Source organism: Mustela lutreola, chromosome 8 (genome assembly GCF_030435805.1).
Source record: "Mustela lutreola isolate mMusLut2 chromosome 8, mMusLut2.pri, whole genome shotgun sequence".
Taxonomy (NCBI): Eukaryota; Metazoa; Chordata; class Mammalia; order Carnivora; family Mustelidae; genus Mustela; species Mustela lutreola.
The window spans coordinates 51672299-51689569 of NC_081297.1; the positions used below are offsets into that span (position 1 = coordinate 51672299).

The window sequence follows — 17271 nt, forward strand, 5'->3', positions numbered from 1 at the left end:
TGTTTTTTGACTTCAGAACCTGATTTGCAATAAAAGCTTAGCAGAAGCATAAAACGTGAGAGTGTGAGGAGAGAGGAGAGGGATTTGAATGAAGAGGGTGTTTGGAAGGGGCCCGGGAGGACTCCACAGCTGGTGCTGCTTCTGCTCCGTGACTTTGCTCTGTCCCCTCCCAGAAGCCCACGAGTTTCTCCTTTTATGCACAAGCCCTGAGAGGCTGTATTCTTTTCTGGGCTCAACTGAAAGGAATTTTGGCCATGAGTTTATGGTTAACCCCTACTCAATCCAGCATTACCAGCCACAAGATAAACTTGGCTTTTATTTTAAATAACTGATGTGTCCTCACTTTTGGCGCAGGGAATTTTAAAATTATAGACTTTGTGAAAAGTGTTCTGATATGTATGACGTACTTCTCTGCCCCTTTAGTCACAGCATAGGTTGGCTTCTTGCTAAAGACCGACTCTTTGTTTTGAAAGCAATCGGAGTACTGGACTCTGCAAGATGTCCTTAGGGGACCAGTGATGTCCCTTGCACAGTCCGTGGTCCTAGGATGCCCTCATTCCTCCATCCCTTCCCTTCAGGTCACATGCCTCTTCCAGCATCCCTGCTTGCCCTGGCCCTGCTCCAGGTCTGACCCCACGCCCCCTGCTTCCCTGTTCGCATCAGGTCGCGGCTGAAGAGGGACTCCCTCAGACCGCAGAAGAATTTACCTTACTTTTACTCCCATTTACAAAGCTGTGGGAGTTTATTCCCTCTACTTAAACATCCTTTCTTGCTCTTCCCACTGAAGAGTGCAGAGAGTCAGGGAGAGCGAACTTCTAAGGCAGCAGTATTGGGGGTTTGATAATTGATGGATTTGGAAGGTCTGTTTATTTTTACTGTGTACGGATCTCCATTAAACTCTATGTCTCCATTTCAACATAATGTTGTGCTGGGTAAGTGGAAGTGTCAGTAGGATACCATGGCTTCTACTCCTTGGTGTCATGACAGATTCCTGGCAGAAGACAGACTCCTGCTCAGGTGGGTCAGCTGAGTGAAGGAATGAAAGGAAACCCTCTCTCGGAAGACATTTACCCCCTGAGGCCTGCAGGGCCCAGGGAGGATTTACTACAGCAGAACCCAGGAGAGTCGGGAGGAGAAAGAACCCCTGGGCAGGAGCTACAGGGAAAATGGAAGAGACACTGGGACTTCTTTCTCTTTCCATGACCACCCCCATCCCCCATCTCTTGCCAGCTCACCATTGGGCAAGCCCAGCTGGGAGCCAGGTGACAAGTAGGCCAGAGAGAAGTGGGCCTCGAGGTCAGCCCAGCAGGGCACGCACACTGACCAAGATGGCCTCTCTGGGGTAGGGGCAAGTGGAGGGTAATCGGCACGGCTGCTGCTTCTCCTTTCCTTCTCCATACGAGGTTTGAGCTTCTCAATAATAGCAAGCCTCTGGGCACCTGGGTGGCTCAGTGGGTTAAAGCCTCTGCCTTCGGCTCAGGTCATGATCCCAGGGTCCTGGGATCGAAGACCCTCGTCAGTCTCTCTGCTCAGCAGGGAGCTTACTTCCCTTCTTTTCTCTCTGCCTGCCTCTCTGCCTACTTGTGGTCTCTGTCTGTCAAATAAATAAATAAAATCTTTAAAAAAACAAAAAATAAAAAACAAGATACCTGTCTTAAGACAAGCACTGAGGAGCTGGCCTCTGGGCCTATTGTTGTGTTCCAGATCTTGTGTTTATTTGGAGATGGATGAGCAGATCAAGCAGTGATGCCCTTCTGTGTGGAGGGAGACCGAATCAGTGACTGAGCTATGGATGCTCATAGTCCTTTGTCTTTACATTTAGCTCCACGCCCTTGGAAATGACTGCCTTTCTAGCCCTCCCAGAGAGTAGGGAGGTGACAGAATGCCTTCCTCTCTATGGACAGGCCCACCTCTCATTCCAGGGAAGCATCTCTCACCAGATGGTCTCCAACTCAGACAGTAATCCAGCTTCTGGGCCCAGACTATCTCCATATTGGATTATCTTCATTTTGAACATAGTTTTCTTCCAAGCTCCAAGCTCTTAACAGAGCCACTTACCAGTCACAGCCTCGATCCCGCTTCCCAAAATCTCTAGTGCCCTGTCCAGGACCTGCCACTTTCAAGTATCCATATTCTGGGCCCCTCCTCTCCCCTTGTCCCCCCACCCACCCACTTTTGTTTGTTTTTTTTTTTTTTTAAAGATTTTATTTATTTATTTGTAAGAGAGAGTGAGAGCGAGCACAGGCAGACAGAGTGGAAGGCAGAGTCAGAGGGAGAAGCAGGCTCCCTGCAGAGCAAGGAGCCCGATGTGGGACTCGATCCCAGGTCGCTGGGATCATGACCTGAGCCGAAGGCAGCTGCTTAACCAACTAAGCCACCCAGGCGTCCCCCCACTTTTGTTTTTAAAGTGCCCATTTCCAGGGCGCCCGGGTGGCTCAGTGGGTTAAAGCCTCTGCCTTCGGCTCAGGTCATGATCTCAGGGTCCTGGGATCGAGTCCCACATCGGGCTCTCTGCTCAGCGGGACCCTGCTTCCTCCTCTCTCTCTGCCTGCCTCTCTGCCTACTTGTGATCTGTCAAATAAATAAATAAATAAATATCTTAAAAAAAAAAAAAAAAGTGCCAATTTCCAGACCAGATCAGGAACTCTCCTCATCTATAAAAATAGTGGTGGTAGACGAGATAATTCCTAAAGTTTCTGGCATCCTATAGGTTATCCCATGAGGAGTGATATTTTGAGAAAGTAAAGTGATGCTATACTTGTGGATTTGGGGAGATAATTTTTATCTTTCTTAGAGTTGTTTTTGAACTATTAGTATAACACAGGTTCCCATTTTCTTAAATATTTATAAAAGTTGGATATTTTACAAGTTCACAATAATTTGAAATGCCTAATAGGTACTTTTATCCTTATTAAAGCTATAAAGTGCACACACACACACACACACACAAATTATCCTATTATAAAAAAGTATCTTTAAAACCCAATAAGTTAATTACATGTGTAGTGTTCCAGCTCCAGTATCCAGATATGAATTTGGGGTTTTATGGGTGATTGGTTGGGTTTGCTGTTCATGTGTGGGTCTTATGTCATACAGAAACCTAAGAGCAGTTGGAGTTGTTATTTGTATGCACAGTCTAAAGGATAACTTACAGGGCATTTACTCATTAGGGTGCTGTTTCCAGCTCTTGTGTGAGCCACAGATACTCAGTTTCATCTTAAGCAGTTTATGTACTAACTGCCTAGTTTATGTACTAACATTATAAGTATTTGAGTTTACAAAAATATTCAGTTATTCCCAAGAAACAGCAACTATGTGAACTCTGGTGAGACTTACCTAATTATAAGTCCATTTTCCCTTATGGGCAAGTAGTCACGAATCGGAGGGCTGAATTTAAACAGATGATTAGAGCTGACAGAAGTTTCTTTCTTTTTTAAATTATTTTTTATTAACATATAATGTATTATTTGCCCTAGGGGTACAGATCTGTGAATCATCAGTCTTACACATTTCACAGCACTCACCATAGCACAGACCCTCCCTAATGTCCATCATTCAGCCACCCTCTCCCTACCCCCCACCCCCCAGCGACCCTCAGTTCATTTTTGAAATTAAGAGTCTCTTATGGCGGGGTGCCAGGGTGGCTCAGTGGGTTAAGCTGCTGCCTTCGGCCCAGGTCATGATCTCGGGGTCCTGGGATCGAGTCCCGCATCGGGCTCTCTGCTCAGCGGGGAGCCTGCTTCCCTCTCTCTCTCTGCCTGCCTCTCTGCCTACTTGTGATTTCTCTCTGTCAAATAAATAAATAAAATCTTTAAAAAAAAAAAAAAAAGGAGTCTCTTATGGCTTATCTCCCTCCCAATCCCATCTTGTTTCATTTTTTTCCCTCCCTACCCCCCAAACCCTCTGCCTTGCCTCTCAAACTCCTCATATCAGGGAGATCATATTATAATTGTCTTTCTCTGATTGACTTATTTCGCTCAGCATAATACCCTCTAGTTCCATCCATGTCGTCGCAAATGGCAAGATTTCATGTCTTTTGATGGCTGCATAGTATTCCATTGTATATATATATATATATATATATATATATATATACCACATCTTCTTTTTCCATTCATCTGTTGATGGACATCTATGTTCGTTCCATAGTTTGGCTATTGTGGACATTGCTGCTATAAACATTCAGGTGCATCTGCCCCTTCAGATCAGTACTTTTGTATCTTTGGGGTAAATACCCAGTAGTGCAATTGCTGGGTCGTAGGGTAGCTCTATTTTCAACTTTTTGAGGAACCTCCATGCTGTTTTCCAGAGTGACTGCACCAGCTTGCATTCCCACCAACAGTGTAGGAGGGTTCCCCTTTCTCCGCATCCTCACCAACATCTGTCATTTCCTGACTTGTTAATTTTAGCCCTTCTTACTGGTATGAAGTGGTATCTAACTGTGGTTTTGATTTGCTGAGTGATGTGGAGCACTTTTTCATGTGTCTGTTGGCCATCTGGATGTCTTTGTTGCAGAAATCTGACAGAAGTTTCTAGCAACAGGTCCCTGATTAATTAGGTGCTGTTTTTTTCTTCTTTATTGCCAGATATTGGCTGCTGTATGTTTATTTTAAATCTTGACAGCTTTGAGAATGAAAGCAAATCATCATCGTAGGTTCACTACCCCATAATTATTCACACTCAAGAGAAGAGAAGGTTTTCTCTGGTTTGATTCAGAAGCTACTGGTGGTCAGGAATTATTTGCTGAGCTCTGTAGGGAGTTGTGAACACTCTGATTCACCGTCAGGCACGTGGGGTGGGGTTGTACTGAGGGACTGCCTCATGTTGTTGGTGGCTTAGTGGTTTCTGAGTCAGTGGTTGCCCCTCGGTGTGGGGTGCTCCACAGGGGTGCCAGGTGACCAGGGCACCGTCTGGGACAGGCTTGCCCTTCGCTCCTCTGCTGAGCTAACCAGCCAGAGAAGAGCACGCAGGAACTACCTGATGCATGACAGTTGCTTTATTTTTCCTAGGCAAAGGCGGCCAACTGAACACCTAGTTGATCGTAAGGGACTAGGAAAGAAGCAGATGGTGGGTGGGTTTTCCCCTCAAGCGAAGAAAGACCTGGTAGCATGCAAATGTCATGCAAAGCAATATGCAAACTTTCACCCATTGTGTTTGAGTCATTGGCTCCTTAGGGTGCTTTGAGTGATTCTTCGATTTGAGAAGATGCTTTGACTCCATTTTAGAGGATGATTTCATTGTATTTCTAGAGCACTAAGGCACTAAGAGAGCAAAGCCATTTCTACTTATTTCAAACAGTGTCTAAAAGTTTGGCAGCTGAGACTAGGTGAACTCATTCAGATTAAAGAAAACCATTTAAGATTTGTTAACTTGATGACTCCACCTGCCCGATTTATAGTAACAGAAGCAATCAGACACCTAATGAGTGCTAGGTACATATCAAATACTGTAACATCAATCCTATTTCTCTCATCTGTTTAGTGAGAGTAGGCCTTGTCAATATCAGATAAGGATACAGAAGCACAGCGAGGTGAGGTGATCTACCCACAGTCCCACAGCTCCCAAGGAGCCCAGCTGCCATCCAGCCCAAGCCTGGAAGTCAGAGCACCACATTCTTCATTAATGTACTCTGCCCTGGGGTTTCCCATCCATGCTAAGACCCACAAGGTTTTTTGTCACTATTCACATTTTAACATCTCTAAAATCGAGAGTTCCTAATTAACATTTTTTTTCTTTGCTATTTTTATGTAAAATGGTGACATACCTTATGATCCGTGGCATCTTTGATTCTACCTGAAGTGGTTTATGGGGTGTCATTGAGGGGATGACTGTATTTAAAAGCTGTTTTACATGCATTGCTATAGTGAGGCAGATAAGCTTTGGGTGATCCAATTCATTCATCATGATATAAGGAATATTTTCTCAAAATGAGGGCTGCTACCCACTTCCAAAGGCCCTAAAGTTCTATGAGACCGCTGTAAATTTTGTGTTTTCATTTTGGTGATCCTCTATTGGAAATAAGCATTTTTTGGATTGCCTGGCTGACTCTACCTTATAAAAGATAACTGCCATGAATTCAGACCCCCCATTTCTCATGTTGAAGGTCCTCCTAGGAAAAGATCAGGAAGGTCACATGTGTTCATGGTATAGCTTTGTCTGCAGAAGTAAGTAAGCAATCCACTAATTGTCCTTAAAATGAAGCCAGTTAAGTCCAGCCAGGGTGATTTTCTTTCCTTTCTCGTTCCCTCGTTCTCAAATGTCCAGAATTACCCACCATGGAACTTACAACTTTCCGTATCCATTCAGAGGTGAATTCTTCTGGCAAGTCTGAATTTTCTTGGGGATGGGAGTTGTGTATTAAACCAGACTTATATTTCTAAATTCAAAACCAGTCATACGTCTGTGATGTTTTATTTCTCAGCCTTCTTCCCTTTACTGGTGGTAAGACGGTGAAACATGATGTAACTTCCTCCATTCCACTCCTTTTTATCTCCATGGACATAAGTGCCCAGTACGGAACCTTCCTGAAACTACTTATTACTAAGTGGTTCATCTGTCCATACCTACCACTGGGCTGCTACTTGGACAGTGGCCTTCCTCTGAGTTCAGAAGTAGGTTTGATCTTCTTCCATTAACAACTTCCCCACGCCTCTCACTGTTCACAGGTGTCTGAGAAACAGTATAGAGAGAAATGAACACTAACCAACGTTCTGTACTATGAAAGGTGAATTGCTGCGTCTGTCTTTTTCCTGCATCATCCCCATTTTGTAGCATATATTTACATAATTCCTTAGCTATACCCATAACCCGTAGTAGGGAATAGCAGGAAGAAAATACTACTATGAGATATTCACAAGTACAGAGACTCTGATGGCTCAAAGCAGTCTTTACTTTTCCTATCAAGCCACTCCCTGCCTGCACAGAGGGCACCTAAGAGACCCTTCTCTCTCTGGATTTCCTTTGGGTCTCCTCCCCTTGGATATTTTTGAACCTGTCTCTGACACCCCTTGCTCTAACTCAGTGGTTCTCAAAGTGTGGCCAAACCAGCAGCATTTGGTGGGCACTTATTAGAAAAGTAAATCCTAGGGTTCTGCCCCAGGCATACTAAATCAGAGCCGCACTGGATGGGGCCCAGCAAACTGTTTTCGCGAGCCTTCCAGGTGATTCTGCAATATTTCAGAATCCCTGCTCTGAAGTCTACACCTGGGCATGTGAGAGAGCCCGGAAGGAGCCACTGTGTTCCCCAGGGTTTAACCCTTCCAGGTCTTCCTGGCCTGAGGCTAAAGTGCCAAATTGCAAAGGCCTCCGGCATCCCTCCTAGCATCCCCACTGCAGCCAGATACCACACTCAGGGGCTCGTCTGTGGTGACGTTGCCCCTGTTGTCCCTGATGCTGCTCCTCTGTCAGCCGGCTGCCAGGTCCTGTGCCAGCCCGCTACTCTGGAGCATAGGTCCTTTTCCTGGAGAAGTGCAAGTTAGAGGAAGGACTTCTTGCATGATCCAGTTCCTTAGCTCAGAATCTCCCACTGCCTGTTGGGTAGTTGTGAAGCCCCCATCCCATCCTGTACCAGACTAGGATTCCCGTCTCTGAGACAGGTCACGCCTGCGCCTGTGTGGTCTCTGGTCTCTCATGGTTGGGCACCCGGAAGAGTGTCCTTCTGGCTGTGATTCCATCATCCCACCCAAGTCCTGCTTTGAGCAACTTTCCTGTACTCCCAGCCCAAGAAGGGGCTGGCCTGGGAAGTCTCGTGGTATTTGTAGTAATGGAATATTTTGTCTTAGAAATACTGGCATGAAATGGTTGTGGTCAAGGTAGTAACTTCATCCCTAGCTGCTGAAGGTGAAACAGTGGGTTGGTGTCATAAGGGAGCTTCCAAGTGAGAATCCCAAGGCTCTATCTTTGGACCACTTAAGCCATCACCAAGGCTTTTAGAGTCCAGTCATCTAATTTGCTGATCACGTGAAGTCAGGTAAGATAAGGTAGCAAAATACAAAAAGACCTTTAGTACCTGGGAAAGTGGGCTAACCCTAATCAGGTAAAGTTTAACAATAGTGAAGGTAGAGTATCATACTTATTGGAAGAGAAAAAAACTAGCAGAAGCTTATCAGTGGCTCACATTTTTAAAAAGTGGATTTATGTGAACAGTAAATTCAATCTGGTCAGCAGTGTGATGTAGACACCAGAATCTGATGTAATCTTTGGGTGAAGCATTGGGGGTATAAGGCAAACAATGCCTAGTGGTTTTTGTTGGCTTATTTTGTCTCAAGCAGTATTTCTAGTTTCTGGGGCTTTACACAAATAATTGATTAATCCTCATACCAGCTCTTTTGGGGAAGAACTACTGTTAATCTTATTTTACACGTGAAGTCTGTCTCTAGGTGACACAATTCAACATGTGCGTGAATGAACAGGAACATTCCACCGAGAGGCCAGAGTGGTGAAGGGTTTCCAAGCCATGTTTGAAGGGAGGAGAAAAACTGAGACAAACCAGAGTTTTTTAGTCACATGGAAAGATAATTTGTGTTGGTGCAAGAGATCTTTGGGTGTTTGTGAGTTATGGGGGAGACTGGTAAGGGTTGTTCTCCATAAACTGGGGACAGAGGTGACAACCGCAGGAGGATAGGGCTGTGGTTAGGAACAGGGGCTCAGACTGGCTGAGTTGAATCTTGGCTCTGCCACTTTTACTTGTATGTGACCTTGAGCCAATCTCATGCTTCCGATGCCTCAGTTTTGCTGCCTATGAATGGAGATGTGAAGGGAGGATTAGATGAGCAAATGCACACAGGCTCTCGGCATGGAGCCAGGTTCACGTAACTGCTCAGCAGTGGTCAGCTGCTTTATTGTCATCGTACTGGGTACAGACTCAGTGAGAGCTGTATACAGATGTGGGGGGCTGCTGTGGAGAAGACTGGGTTCGCCCTTAAGAAAAATATTTGTGCATGGGGCGCCTGGGTGGCTCAGTGGGTTAAGCCGCTGCCTTCAGCTCAGGTCATGATCTCAGGGTCCTGGGATCAAGTCCCGCATCGGGCTCTCTGCTCAGCAGGGAGCCTGCTTCCTCCTCTCTCTCTCTTTCTGCCTCTATGTCTACTTGTGATCTCTGTCTGTCAAATAAACAAATTAAATCTTAAAAAAAAAAAATATTTGTGCATCAATTGTATAATCACCTAGTAAGAACGTTGTACTAAGTAATTTGGTTTTTTCAGGGTCCCCATTATGTTTCAATGGCTTTAGGGGAATCTATAATATTGTGATGTTTCCATTTTCCTTTTTTATTTTATTTATTTATTTATTTATTTTTTTAAAAGATTTTATTTATTTATTTGACAGCGAGAGATCACAAGTAGGCAGAGAGAGAGGAAGGGAAGGAAGCAGGCTCCCTGCCGAGCAGAGAGCCCGATGCGGGACTCGATCCCAGGACCCTGAGATCATGACCTGAGCCGAAGGCAGCGGCTTAACCCACTGAGCCACCCAGGCGCCCCACCATTTTCCTTTTTTAAAATTTTATTTATTTATTTATTTGGGCAGAGAGAGACACAGTGACAGAGGGAACACAAGCGGGGGAGTGAAAGAGGGAGAAGCAGGCTTCCTACTGATCAGGGAGCCTGATGCAGGGCTCAGTCCCAGGACCCTGGGATCATGACCTGAGCCAAAAGCAGAAACTCAAGAACTGAGCCATCCAGGCTCAGGTGCCCAAGAGAGAGAATCTTAAGCAAGCTCCACACCCAGTGCAGACCCCGATGCAGAGCTTGATCTCACAACCCTGAGATCATGATCCGAGCCAAAATCAAGAGTCCGATGCCTAACCAACTGAGCCACCCAGGTGCCCCTCAGTTTTCCTTCTTATAAGAGATTAATGATCTCATGATTTGTATGAGGAAAGGTACAGAGGTTTCCTCCTGTCCTTTGGGTAGGCTAAGTGTGGAAAGAGTAGACCCACAAATTCACTAGTCTAGAGAAGCAGTGACTTTGTCTCCTGCAGGCATCCAGGGACCTGGGACGAAGGAGGCTCTGTCATCTTTAACACTTCATCTCTGAGGGTGCATCAACATCCAGTGAGCTGGAAAGGGTCAAGAATGTGGAGGGGGAAGAGTCAAGGAGGGTTTTTATGGCCCTGGCTCAGAAGAGGCACCTGTCATATCCGCATGCTTTCTACTGGCTGCTACAAGTCAGGTGTATGGCCATCCAAGAAAACAAGGCTTCTGGGACATGTAGTCTAAGTTGTTTTCCCAGAACCAAGGGAATCTACTTTGATAAACGTTTGGCAGTTTCAGCCAGCACTGGGCATTGAGAAGGGAATTCATGTTAAGTGCAATTAGTGATGGTGTCTTTGTTTTTGATACATTTTCCCCCATTGAGCTGAGGAAGCTACAACTTGGATGTCATTATCTTTAAAGCACAAACACCAGTGATCTCTTTTGTTACTTTAATTTTGTCACTGTTAGTTTTAGAAGAGATGCAGTAAGTTCAGCTTAAATCGTCAAGTAGCAAAGAACTAGCTGTCTCACTGTGATCCACTTTCATCTTTGAGAGCGTATTTAGCAAGTAAATAGCATACTGAATATATTTGTCTTTAGAAAGTTCATCACAGAAAACGATACCCATTTCATACTAAGGAAGAAAGGTGACACTAACCAGGGTAGGGTATGACTATCCTGATGTTTTAGCAAAACATGTCCTGTTCTTTTGAGATGAGTTTTAAATTCTCATAGTTATGTTGTAGAGATTTTTAAATGGCATGCCGATTCAGGTCAACAGTTCCGTGAAGGAGGCCATTACTCATTAACTATCACGTAGATGAGCAAACCATGTCTTAGAGAGCTCCTGTACCTTGCCCAGAGTCATACTGTGTACTGTGCAGCTAGACTCAAACTCTGGCCCATGAGTCCCAAGCACATGTGCTTAACCACTACCCTGTCCTGAGTCCCCAATCGTTTCCCCCTCAGATAATTGCACCTGCACTTCAGCTGTGGGTCTCCCTCAGCCACTGTCTAAAAATGTTATCTGAGATTTATATCTAATTTTTTATTTCATGTTCTTTTTTAAAAAAATAATCTTAATAAATCTTTGGTTGTTAAGACACACAAATGCTTGAGTCCAACCAACATCAGGGCCCCCAACCTGAGGTATGAAGCTGACTTGAATCAAAACCATACTAAGTCATAACCTAAGAAGAAATTCTTCTCCTCCCGCAGGAGGAAGTGGGGCCAGCTTCTCCTGTAGCTCTCTGATGCACTGGAACCTTCTGTGAGGGGGTCTGGGAAACCACTCCTCCTTGGGAAGGTACCAGAGGGATGAGTCCGAGGGAACCCGGAGGTGTGGAGAGGATGGAAGGTAGACACATGAAACCCACCCCAGGCAGTTTCACTGGCTTCACCAGCCTGGAGGCAGACAGTGGCCGGGGTGCCGGTGGTGGCAGCAATGACAGCGGCGGGTGTCCTACCCACAATGGTAGTGGTTATAGTTGCATTAGTGGCCACTGAGGCAGGGGATGGTATTTCAAACAAGAAGATAAAAGAGAGCCCACTCCTCAGCTGGAGAGCAGAATGTAATACTAAGGGAGAGGTGGTGCCCAGTGCCCAGGCGTCTGCTAACCTGGGAGCTGCTAATTCAGAATAAGAAAGGAGTTAAGCTTTGAGATGTGCTCAGCCTTAACATTCAGTGGTAGACATAGTGCTGGAGTCAGTAAATCTGGGCCTCTGAGGGCAGGAAGGCTAGCACTGGATAGTTGGGAAGAGACTACGTCACAGCTTCCCAGGAGGCTCAGATCTGGGGTAACCCCACTGTTACAGGTTCTCAGGGGGCTGAGGCTCCCTAGAGCTGATAGAGGTGGCAACGAAAAACTTCTCCAGGCTTCTTGTCCATCTCTTGGCAACTAAGCTGGTAAGGAAAATGGAGCAGGGTCTCAGCTGAGTGGGTCAGGTCAGCCTCTGGCCGGGTGTTACAGAGTGGTCACCGAATTTCAGAGCTATGGATGTCATCTCTGAGATGCATTAATAAGATCCTTTTGACTCTGCTTGTTTGCAAAGCAGGGAACTGAGGCTCCATGGGGGATGTGAATCTTAGACCCTATCACAGTTCGGGACAAGTGGAGTTTACCTCCGGGTCTCTAGGCTCCCAGCCCAGTGTGCCTTCTGCTGCCGGCTCCTCAAGCCAGCCAAGGGCAATGTCCTATATCCGCACTCTGGAACCTTTGTTTCCTCGGTGCTTTGGGATTCTGTACTTAGGCTTTTGTCTCTCAGTAATGTTAAAAAATTTCAACCAAGGAGAAGATGAAATAGTCTTCATAATGCCCTAGGGCAGGTGGTGGCTCAGCAGTCAGTGGTGGTCGGGGATAGTAGGGCAGAAAGATTACTCCGTGCTAGAGACAGCAGATGATACTGAGTGCACGCCGAGCAAAAATCTTGGAAAAGGAGGAAAAGGAAGGGATTCCGGGTTCTAGTTTCGGCTCTACCCCTGGCTATCAGTGGGAACTTGGGAAAGCCAGTTACTCTGGGCTTCAATTTCCCTATCAGTAAAAAAGGGGATCTGGGTTTCTCCAGTGGTTCCCAGAGTGGTTTCATGAGAATCACTCGGAGTGCTTTCAAAGTGAAGACTTCCACCCCCACTTTGCTTGAGAGAAGCCCGACAATTTTTAATTTTTTTTTAAAAATCCCCCAGGTGGGTATTAAATGAGAGCATACACATTAGGCATTTATCCTCCGTGGCCGCCACATAGAAAGCACTGAGTACATGTTAGCTATTAATCTGTGTTAAAATTCAGAGTCAGAAGTGCTTGGTATTGGTTAAAACTGCAGAGTTTCAAGCCAGGAGGTCTGGGTTTGAACTCCAGCTCGTCACTGACCGTGTGACCTTGAGCAAGCTAGTCACCTGCTCTATATCCGCTTCCTTCATCTGTAAAGTGGGAACTTCAGCAGTCCCTGTATCATAGAGTCACTGTGAAGGTTAAATGAGTTAATGCAATTCAGCAAATATCTGCTGTGTGCCAGCCACTGTTGTAAGAACTGGACACTTAGTTAATAATGGAAACAAAACCTCCTGTCCTCTTGGAGTTTGCATTTCAGTGCAGGGAGACTGGCCGTCAGGAGAATCAAGAAGTAACACATAGATTGTATGTAAAACCATTCTTACCTGCTGATTGAATGCATTTGAAGAATTCAAATTCTTTCTGCCATATGGAAAGCATTTAATATATGTCATTAATATTAATATTGATTATCAATATAATATGATTACTGCTGTTACTACTAACACCATAAGTAGAGTTTTGTCACTTTAGTATGTCTTAGATTATCATAGAAATATGATGCAAAGAGGCGCCTGGGTAGCTCATTTGGTTAAGCAACTGCCTTCAACTCAGGTCTTGATTCCAGAGTCCTGGGATCCAGGCCCACATCGGGCTCCCAGCTCCGCGGGGAGTCTGCTTCTCCTCTGACCTTCTCTCTCATGCTCTCTCGCTCTCTCTCTCTCTCTCTCAAATAAATAAATAAATAAAATCTTTTTTAAAAAATAGGATGCAAGGTAAAATCAATTTTGCATTATGGTACAGATAACTTGTGTATGAAAGGGTACATTATCTCTGGGACTGAAGTAAAAACATGTGCTATGAACTTTTTAGATTGCATTCCTGAGCTGTTTGGGGACTGTAGTATGGAGTCCAACTCCTCTTACCCAATACTGCTGCCAGATGTTAGCTCTGGACTCTGAAACTATTCTTACCGGACTGGATCTGGACTACATGCCGAATTCAAGTCAGCACACTCTCTCAGTCCATCTGCGCGGGGGGCAGGGGGGTTGTCTCCATATTGTTTACAGTCAGACTTTTGGTGCACTGGAGGCACGCTGGGCAGCCTCTCATGGTCTTTCCAGCTCTCAAGCTTTGTGATTCTTTTTTAACCTAGTGTTTTGGCAAGCAATGGTTGTCTCTAAGTAACATAGAAAAGTTCTTTTTTTCAGCAAAGCCCTTTAAAAAGCCTCCAGGCTTTTAGGCATTCAGCAAACAAACAAGTCTTTTTTATTTTTTTTTCCTTGCAAGACTTAGCTGTGAAGTCAAGGTTATGCTTCCGAGGGAGCTAAGCAGCGCAAGAAGCCCTCAATCATGCTGGGCCCAGAGCCCGCCTGACCCTTTGTGTTGGGCTGTGCTTGACCACCCAGCTTTTGGATCTCTGCTTTTCTCTTCCAGTGGCAGGCCAGACAGTATAGCCTTTCCCAGCTGCAGAGTGGGGACTTGTTCCCTGCCATGTGCCATCAGACCTGCCTGCCAAAACTGGATTCATGCAATTGACTTTCACACTGATTTCTCGCTACTTACCACCACTCCCACCCCCTCTACCTACCCCCACCCCACCACGACTTGGTTCTTTTTTGTGTCAAAGTTTATGTATAATTCCCCCCGACACACATACACCTTCAGTCATGCTCTTTGTAAATCTGAGCTGTCAGGTCATAACCGTAATAGCCACCAGTATTGCGAGGACAGAGGGTAGCTCTTCCAAACAGGCTGCCCTAGTTCTCAGTGTTGATTGGTCTTTTAAAAAATGGCTAGACTGTTCACTTTTTAGACCCTTCATTTAAGTGAAATTGCATAGCCAAGTCTCAGTATAGAAAACAGAGGAGAATACTTGTGGTAGGGCAGGTTACAGAGTAGTGAATAACCCAGATTTTGGAGAAAACTTCTCTGGGTTCTCTGGTCCTGGCTGCGCCTCCTTGAGTGCCGTGTGACCTTAAAGTGTGCAACCTCTCTGTGCCTTCATTTCTTTATCAGTGAAATGGGGATAGTGAGACAGATACCTTATCTGTAATAAGGCTGGTAGAAGGATTATAAGCATACAAAATGCTAAGTGCAGTTCCTGGCCTGTAGTAATTGTTCAATAAATGTTTTTATTACTATAGTGATAATAATGATCGTTAACCTCCATCTCAGTCCCTTAGGGTGTTCTACGAACTTAAAAACCACTGTACGGTGCTGGGCTTTCCGCACCATATTCTCACATTGTGCTTGTGCCTACAGAAGGCATCGAGTAAATGTCAGAGAACAGGGCCTAGCAAGCCAGTCTTCGTGTCGTGTTCTGGAAGGGATACTTAATGATTCCGATGATGAGCAGTCTCTCAAACAAGTCTGTCTAGGCCCTGAGACTGGTTTTCTTGGTGACCGCGCAGCTGTACCCTTTGCCCTCTGCATGAGGAATGAGGCTCACCGGGATCCATGTGGGGCCTTGTCTGTCCCCTGCGGCCGCTGTGGTTCAGCAGCTCCAAAGGCTCCAGTGGTATTCGCACGTAAGAAGAGCCACGCGCATGCGTTTTAGCTTTTCCTGACCTCGGGCTCTTCTAGAAAACCCCCTGGTTTCCAAACAGTATAGGTTTGAAGGTCAGAACCTTTTGGGGGTGATGAGGCCACATCAGAACGAGCTAGACACTGTCCTGTTGCAGGCCGCTGTACTTTCTGTAGCAAATCCTTAATTACGGGATGCCAAGCCATTAAACACTGTTTCACTGCGTTGCCAGCAGGCAGTCTTATGGTTGCCCCAACATGTCTGTCTGTCTGTCTCTCTCTCTCTCTCTCTCTCTCTCTTTTTTTTAAATATATTTATTAGAGAGCGCACGTACGAGAGAGCAGGGCAGGGGTGCATGGCAGAGAGACAGCGTCTCAAGCAGACTCCATGCTGAGCTCAGAGCCTGACGCGGGACTCAATCTCCTGACCTGAGCCAAAACCAAGAGTCAGAGGCTTACCCCACTGTACCACCCAGGGGTCCTGACCCAGCATATCTGGAAGAACTCTCAGGCCTATGATGTGGGGAATGTCCAGTGCTGCTTGAAGGAGAGGCAGCACTCGTGAATTTCCCAGTGTATCTGTGCATAATATATGCACTGTGGGCACATGAGAACATGTGATGAGCTGTGCCAAGTAAGTATGTCCCAGGACAGGCCTCAAAGAAACCAGACAATGGGCTTAGAGAGCCAGACACACCCCAGCTCTCTTTTCTTTCAGCATTTGCCATTTCATAGAAGTTTGCCTGTGGCGGCCAATTTCAGGAATATACTGGTAGCTTCCACTGGTGTTCTTGGTCCCATCTTTCCCGACCCAGACCCAAGGCTCTACTTTTCCCCTCCCCATGGCCTTGACTCTGTCCTGGCCCCTTCCTTGGCATACAGTTTACTTCCCCACCTCACTCACCCTACTTCTGGAACAACTGGCTAGCTGCTCCCTGAACACCTGTCGTCTTCCCCCATCCCCACCACCTGCATGGGGGCCATGGGGCACTACCTTGCCAGCCTTCTGTGCAGTTCGGTGTGGCTGCATGGTGGAGTGTTAGTGGGGGTGGGGAGGGGAAGTGGTGAGCAGAAGTGATGTGTGCCACTTCTCAGAAATTTCCAGGTCTGTCGCTGGATGAGGGCGGACCCCCACACTTGTGACTCCTTTCAGTGGTTTTCTGTTTGAACTACTGTCTTGATGCTAGGAGCCTTCGTTGGAGAAGGTTTTGAGAAACAACTCTGGGAAATGGATTTTTTTGTATTTACTGAAGGGATGCAGCTGAAGAGCCTGTTGTTTCCCAGAGTCCTCTCTCCTCGGTACCACAAAGACCTTTTCTCTTGTGTGCATTTTAGAGAAAGGCTGGGGGTTACGAGGAGTGGGACGGTTTTTGCATTTTGGACCCTGAGATGAGTAAACTGATGGTGGTTTTTTTGGTTCTGCTATTAGGAAGCATTTGTGACTGCTTCTAGGAAAGTTAAGAACCTTACAGCACGTGTGTTTTGTATTAACTTAGTTCCTAGCCTCCTCTGATCTTACCTAGTTTTATTTCCCATATATATTTATTTTCTGTTTTACCTGGTGTCTATTCGTGTAATCTCTCTTTAAATCCTTTCTGGAACAAAGTAAGGTCTAAATAATAAGATGTCCTGCAAACGTGGACATTTTGGACACTTAAAATGTCCAAAATTAAAGGAAGAGCTTAGGCTCTCCCAAAAATTGCTTATAAATAGCATTGTTGTTTGAATAGACCATGATAGCATTGAAATCATGGAGGGCTTGATAATATTCTTTAAAGGAGCCTACGTAAGTAGGTGCGCCTGGCCTGGTACGACGCTACGTGGTGGGTGCACAGGAACCGGGAATACAAAGGAGATGGTTACTTGTGGGGAAACTGCCCCTGGCACATGGAGATGCCGCATAAACATGGCTTCCGCCCCGTCGCCCTGGCTTCCCGTCAAGACTGATTCTGGATTACATTGTGAATACATCCTTTCTCGTGACCTCCATTGCTTAGCCCTCA

The 17271-nt window shown here is 45.8% G+C and overlaps 1 protein-coding gene across 3 annotated transcripts in view; it reads left to right on the forward strand.

Moving 5' to 3' along the window:
• PPM1H (protein phosphatase, Mg2+/Mn2+ dependent 1H) overlaps window positions 1-17271 on the forward strand; it is a 257848-nt gene that overhangs the window by 133343 nt on the left and 107234 nt on the right. The window lies entirely within an intron of this gene.